This window comes from Chiloscyllium plagiosum, chromosome 29 (assembly GCF_004010195.1).
Source record: "Chiloscyllium plagiosum isolate BGI_BamShark_2017 chromosome 29, ASM401019v2, whole genome shotgun sequence".
NCBI classification, from domain to species: Eukaryota; Metazoa; Chordata; class Chondrichthyes; order Orectolobiformes; family Hemiscylliidae; genus Chiloscyllium; species Chiloscyllium plagiosum.
Genome location: NC_057738.1, coordinates 9,102,093 through 9,108,802, shown reverse-complemented (window position 1 = coordinate 9,108,802; position 6,710 = coordinate 9,102,093). Strand labels below are relative to the sequence as shown.

The 6,710-nt window shown below is 44.0% G+C and overlaps 1 long non-coding RNA gene across 7 annotated transcripts in view; it reads left to right on the top strand.

Annotated features, from left to right (window-relative positions):
- The first annotated feature begins 887 nt into the window (after positions 1-887).
- The window catches only part of LOC122564362, a 103,125-nt gene continuing 97,302 nt past the window's right edge, over positions 888-6,710 (top strand). For 5 of the 7 annotated variants that reach the window (XR_006315890.1, XR_006315891.1, XR_006315892.1 and 2 more), the window contains exon 1: positions 1,680-2,273. This is a non-coding gene — a long non-coding RNA (uncharacterized LOC122564362). Of the gene's footprint in view, positions 1,092-1,479; positions 1,629-1,679; positions 2,274-6,710 lie in introns of those variants that run through there. The other 2 variants (XR_006315893.1, XR_006315895.1) reach the window with 1 other exon arrangement.

Genomic DNA, 6,710 nt, shown 5'->3' with positions numbered 1-6,710 from the left:
ACAAACAGCTATTCCAGGTGAGACAAGGATTCACCTGCCTCTCTGGAGAAAGTGAGGTCTGCAGATGCTGGAGATCAAAGTTGAAACTTTATTGCTGGAACAGCACAGCAGTGTTCCAGCAATAAAGTTTCAACCTTCACCTGCCTCTCTTCCAACCTGGTTTACTGCATCAGGTGCTCCTGATGTGGTCTCCTCTGCATCGGGGACTTAGGGCACGGTTCACCGAGCATCTCAGCTGGGCCCGCACTGGCTGACCAGCCCTCCCAGTCACCACCCATTTTAATTCCCATTCCCACCCCCTTTCTGACATGACCATCTTTGGCCTCCTCCATTGCCACAATGAACCACACCGCAAATTGGAGGAACAACACCTCATCTTCCACCTGGGCAGCCTACAGCCCGGAGGACTCAACATAAGAGTTTCAAATAACCATCCTTCCCACCCCTTGACTCTCTTCCCAGCCCCTCCCTCTCCCTTCCAGCAACCGTTGACCAACCATGTCTTACCCTCTACCGGTCTTCACCCCTATCTCCATTTCACCACCCTGCTCCCACCATCTCTTTTATCTGCAGCTCCCCCCATACACCCATCCCCAGTCCTGAAGAAGGGTTACACCCGAAACGTCGACTTCTCCACCTCCTGATGCTGCCTGGCTGGCTGTATTCTTCCATTCTCCTGCCTGTCTACTTCAAAGACGCAGCACAGACAGATCTAATAGGCTCTCATGTTTTGAAACCATTGAATGATTCCATGACGTTTACCAACGCTATCAGGGTGCTGGCGCTGCACGTCTAACTGTAGGTCAATTTATGCAAATTAATGCAAGTCTTCCAAGATTCTTTATGTTTGTACCTCGTGGGCTGTCTTATATCGGAAGCTGGTAAGCATGCCTATGTTCTTGGTGTCGGGTGACCCACTGCTAAGTGCTCCTATCGCTGTAAGCTCAGAGGCATAACCAGACCAGGCAAAGCTGACACAGTCTTAGTGATCTTGACAAAACCCAAATACAAGTGGGCAAAATTAGACGCACTTGGTTGTTTCTATACTTCACCGCAACAGCAAGACTAGGAAAGCTTGGGCAATTCACACCGTGAGTGAGCATGCAAACTTTTTGAAAATACACCCAAGCGAATCACTGAAGTTCAAATAAATCCTTCAAAACGCAGAAAAACTAGTCTCCGCCGAAGGATTTAAAATGTATATAGTTGTAAATTGCCTGTTTCAACATTACAAGATGCAGACTCGAATATTATTTCGGGATATTTGATGTTTTATTACTGTTGATTAATATGAAGTTTATAAATGTTTTATAAATAAACATATACAGTTAATAAATATATACGCTATATTATACACAATGTTGAGAAGGAGGTGGTCTCCCGCTGAGAGTATTTTAGATCTGCAGGCTATCACTTACACTTGGCAAACTTGCCTCTTGACGCTTTTGTTTTCGGCTGTTTCCCCCAATCTAAATGCAGGGGCAAAGTGCAGACTCGCCGAATGCTTCAAGCTGGTGAACAGCGTTACCCGATCCGGCTGTAATCGGACGCCTCCTTATTTATTTAACATCGCCAGATGCACATCGCATGGCCTGAGAGGCGCAGGCTCATGTAGCCGAATTGTCCGGGTAATCGAAGCCAGTTTCTGCGCGGTTTTACCGCCGGTTCCGTGTACGTACCGTCGGAGCTCATGTGGCGCAGTGGCAGCGTAGAGCTGACCATGTAGCGACCCGGAGCGCCGCCTCTCGGCAGCCTGGCTCCCAGCCCTTCAACACAAGCTCCTCAGTTATCGACATTACGCTGACGGTCTCCCTACATTACTGATATATAATATTTAACCGTTCCTGTTTATTCATCATTTGAAGAGTACTTTAACCCAACTTTGCAGCGTTTTCCATGTTTACCCACTGACATAAGACAACCTCCTCCCGCACATATCAGAACATCATGTGCTATTACTACCTTAGGAACATGATGGCAAAGGATTCCAGGAATTGTGTTGGAATTAATTAACTTGGAGACGACTCATTTATGCCTGGCAACGCGAAGTGTGTCAATCAGTCCAAGTCTGATTAATCCGCATCATGATTTAATGACATGTGTGTGCAACTCTGGTTTACTTCATTTATAATTTCGGGGTCACTGATTAAAGTTACTTCGGTTCCTATCCGTTACCCTTCATCCCTCTCGACATTAATTGCCGCGGGAACTTTCCAGATCACTCAGGACGCTTTGAGGGGAAGATTAGCGCAAAACCCAACAGCGTAATGGGTGTGAGTAAATGGCTGGACCATTCCCTTCTGTTTCTCCCCATTTTATTCATTTCTATTTGTTTTTTAAAATCTTTTTCCAATGCTATGTTTGTCACCTTCTTTTCTGTCAGTTTCCATCTCCTGTATGACTATCGTTTCAAAGTTCCCCTCACCTCATTCAATTCTCAGTTTCTTCTTTGTTGCTCCTCTTTGATTCTATCTTTCCTTCTCTGTGGCTGCACATTGTTTCTACACTTACTGAGTCACTGCCTTGCATCTTTCAAATTGTACAAACTGCTGCCGCTGTGCAGTGATAGGAGTGGATGGGATGTCAATCAAGTGGGCTGCTTTGTTCTGGATTGCGTCAAGCTTCTTGAATATTCTAGAAGTTGCAGTCATCTGGGCAAGTGGAAAGTATTCCATAACACACTTGATTTGTGCTTTGTTGACGCACTACGGAGACAATGAAGAGTTAAGTGCCACAGAAGTTTGTTTTAGTTTATGGCATGCTTTGTAGCAGCAACTGTATTTGTATGACTGGTCAGTTCAGTTTCTGTTCAATGTAAATCTCGGGGATGTTGATAATGGGAGATTCAATGATGTTAAGCCATTGAACATTAAGGGACAATTCTATTGCAGTATTCTCTTTTGTTGGAGCTGGTCATTGCCAGGCATTTGTATGCAAATATTACTTGCCATTTATTCAGCCCAGGCCTGGATGTTGTGCACTTTTTTGCTGCAAATGGAAGCTAACTGCTTCAGTATCTGAGGCTTTGCAAATGGTACTGAATGTTGTGCAATCATCAGTGACCATTCTCCCCCCCCCACTTTTGATCATATGGTGGACATAAGGTCATTGATGTAGCAATTGAAGATAGTTTTGCCAAAGACACCAGCCTGAGGAATTCCTGTACTGGTGTCCTGGAGCTGAAATGATTAACCTCCAATAACCACAATCATCTTCTTTTCTGTTGATTATGATTTCAACCATGCAGAGTTTCTGCCTGATTCTTCTCGTGATTAAACTTGAAATATAAGCCTTAACTATTAATTTAACCTGGGGCAGTGTTTTGTAGAGGAATATGACGGTGTTATTTTCTGGGTCGTAGATTGTGAAGGAGTGGAAATGGCCTTTAGTAGAGTGATATGCACTTCTTGTCAGTTGAGGGAGTTTAAGGAGACTTTACGGGTTACTGCGGACTATATCTGCAATAAATGCTGTTGGTTGCGAATCCTCGCAGATTGAATGGATCGGTTGGAGAGACAGTTAGAGGCAATGAGGAATTTGCAACAGCAACGGTATGTGATGGATGCCAGTTAAAGGAAGAGGGGAAAGTCTCAGATACAGTCACATAGATGGGTTAACTCCAGGAAAGGTAAGAGATGTAGGCAGGGAGTGCAGGAGTCTTCTATGGCTATCCCCATTTCAAACAAGTATGCTGTTTTGGAAAATGTAGGGGGTAATCGATTCACAGGAGAAAGTAGCACGAACAGCCAAGTTTCTGGTATTGAGACTGGCTGTAATAAAATGAAGGATATGTCGGGTTCCAAGAGATCAATTGTGTTAGGGGATTCTCTAGTCAGAGGTACAGACAGATGTTTCTGTGACCAGCAGTGAAAAATCAGAATGGTGTATTGCTTCCCTCGTGCCAGGATTAAGGATGTCTCAGAGAGGGTGCAGAATGTTCTCACGGGGGAAATGGGCCAGCAAGAGGTCATTGTCCACATTGGAACCAATGACATAGGAAGGGAAAAGGTTGAGATTCTGAAGGGAGATTACAGAGAGTTAGGCAGGAATTTTAAAAGGAGGTCCTCAAGAGTAGTAATATCTCCCAGTGCTACGAGGGCAGGACTAGGAGGATAGAGCAGATGAATGCATGGCTGAGGAGCTGGTGTATGGGAGAAGGATTCACATTTTTGGATCATTGGAATCTCTTTTGGGGTAGAAGTGACCTGTACAAGAAGGACGATTTGCACCTAAATTGGAAGGGGACTAATATACTGGCAGGGAGATTTGCAAGAGCTGCTCGGGAGGATTTAAACTAGTAAGGTGGTGGGGTGGGACCCGGTGAGATAGTGAGGAAAGAGATCAATCTAAGACTGGTACGGTTAAGGACAGATGCGAGTCAAACAGTCAGGGCAGGCAGGGACAAGATAGGATTAATAAATTAAACTGCATTTATTTCAATGCAAGAGGCCTAACAGGGAAGGCAGATGAACTCAGGGCATGGTTAGGAACATGGGCCTGCAATATCTTAGCAATTACAGAAATGTGGTTCAGGAATGGACAGAACTGGCAGCTTAATGTTCCAGGATACAAATGTGACAGGAAGGACAGAAAGGGAAGCAAGAGAGGAGGGGAATGGCGTTTTTGAAAAGGGATAGCATTACAGCTGTACTGAGGGAGGATATTCCTGGAAATACATTCAGGGAAGTTATTTGGGTGGAACTGAGAAATAGAAAGGGATGATCACCTTATTGGTATTGTTTTTTATGCCCCCTAATAGTTAGAGGGAAATCGAGAAACAAACTTTTAAGGAGATTTCAGCTATCTGTAAGAATAATAAGGTAGTTATGGTAGGGGATTTTAACTTTCCAAACATAGACTGGGACTGCCATAGTGTTAAGGGTTTAGATGGAGAGGAATTTGTTAAGCGTGTACAAGAACATTTTCTGATTCAGTATGTGGATGTACCTACTAGAGAAAGTGCAAAACTTGACCTACTCTTGGGAAATAAGGTTGGGCAGGTGACTGAGGTGTCAGTTGGGTGAGCACTTTGGGGCCAATGACCAAAATTCTATTAGATTTAAAATAGTGATGGAAAAGGATAGACCAGATCTTAAATTCGAAGTTCTAAATTGGAGAAAGGCTAATTTTGATAGTATTAGGCAAGAATTTTCAAAAGCTGATTGGAGGCAGATGTTTGCAGATAAAGGGACAGCTGGAAAATGGGAAGCCTTCAGAACTGAGATAACGAGAGTCCAGAGAAAGTATATTCCTGTCAGGGTGAAAGGAAAGGCTGGTAGGTATAGGGAATGCTGGATGACTGAAGAAATTGAGGGTTTGGTAAAGAAAAAGAAGGAAGCATATGTCAGTCATGGACAGGAGAGATTAAGTGAATTCTTAGAGTATAAAAGAAGTAAGTATACTTCAGAGGGAAATCAGGAGGGTAAAAAGGGGACATGAGATAGCTTTGGCAAATAGAATTAAGGAGAATCCAAAGGTATTTTACAAATACATCAAGGACAAAAGGGTAACTAGGGAGAGAATAGGGCCCCTCAAAGATCAGCAAGGCGGCCTTTGTGTGGAGCCGCAGAAAATGGGGCAGATACTAAATGAATATTTTGCATCAGTATTTACTGTGGAGAAGGACATGAAAGATATAGAATGTAGGGAAATAGATAGTAACATCTTGAAAAATGTCCATAATACAGAGGAGGAAGTGATGAAGGTCTTGAAACGCTGAATGTGGATAAATCCTCAGGACCTGATCAGGTGTAACCTAGAACTTTGTAGGAAGCTAGAGAATTGACTTCTGGGCCTCTTGCTGAGATATTTGTATCATCGATAGACATAGGTGAGGTGCCGGAAGGCTGGAGGTTGGCTAACATGGTGGCATTATTTAAGAAGGGTGGTAAGGACAAGCCAGGGAACTATAGACCGGTGAGCCTGACGTCGGTGGTGGGCAGGTTATTGGAGGGAATCCTAAGGGATAGGATGTTCATGTATTTGGAAAGGCAAGGACTGATTAGGGATAGTCAACATGACTTTGGGAAATAATGTCACAAACATAATTGAGTTTTTTGAAGAAGTAACAAAGAGGATTGATGAGGGCAGAGCGGTAGATGTGATCTATATGGTCTCCAGCAAGGCGTTCGACAAGGTTCCCCATGGGAGACTCGTTAGCAAGGTTAGATCTCACAGAATACAGGGAGAACTAGCCATTTGGATACAGAACTGGCTGAAAAGTAGAAGACAGAAAGTGGTGGTGGAGGGTTGTTTTTCAGACTGGAAGCCTGTGACCAGTGGAGTGCCACAAAGATGCGAGTATAAGAGGTATAGTTAGCAAACTGGCTGAAAGGTAGAAGACAGAGGGTGGTGGTGGAGGGTTTTTCAGACTGGAAGCCTGTGACCAGTGGAGTGCCACAAAGATGCGAGTATAAGAGGTATAGTTAGCAAGTTTGCAGATGACACCAAAATTGGAGGTGTCGTGGACAACAAAGAAGATTACTTCAGATTACAACAGGATCTTGATCAGATGGGCCAATGGGCTGGGAAGTGGCAGATGGAGTTTAATTCGGATAAATGCAAGGTGCTGCATTTTGGGAAAGCAAATCTTAGCAGGACTTATACACTTAATGGTAAGGTCCGAGGGAGTGTTGCTGAACAAAGAGACCTTGGAGTGCAGGTTCATAGCTCCTTGAAAGTGGAGTCACAGGTAGATAGGATAGTGAAGA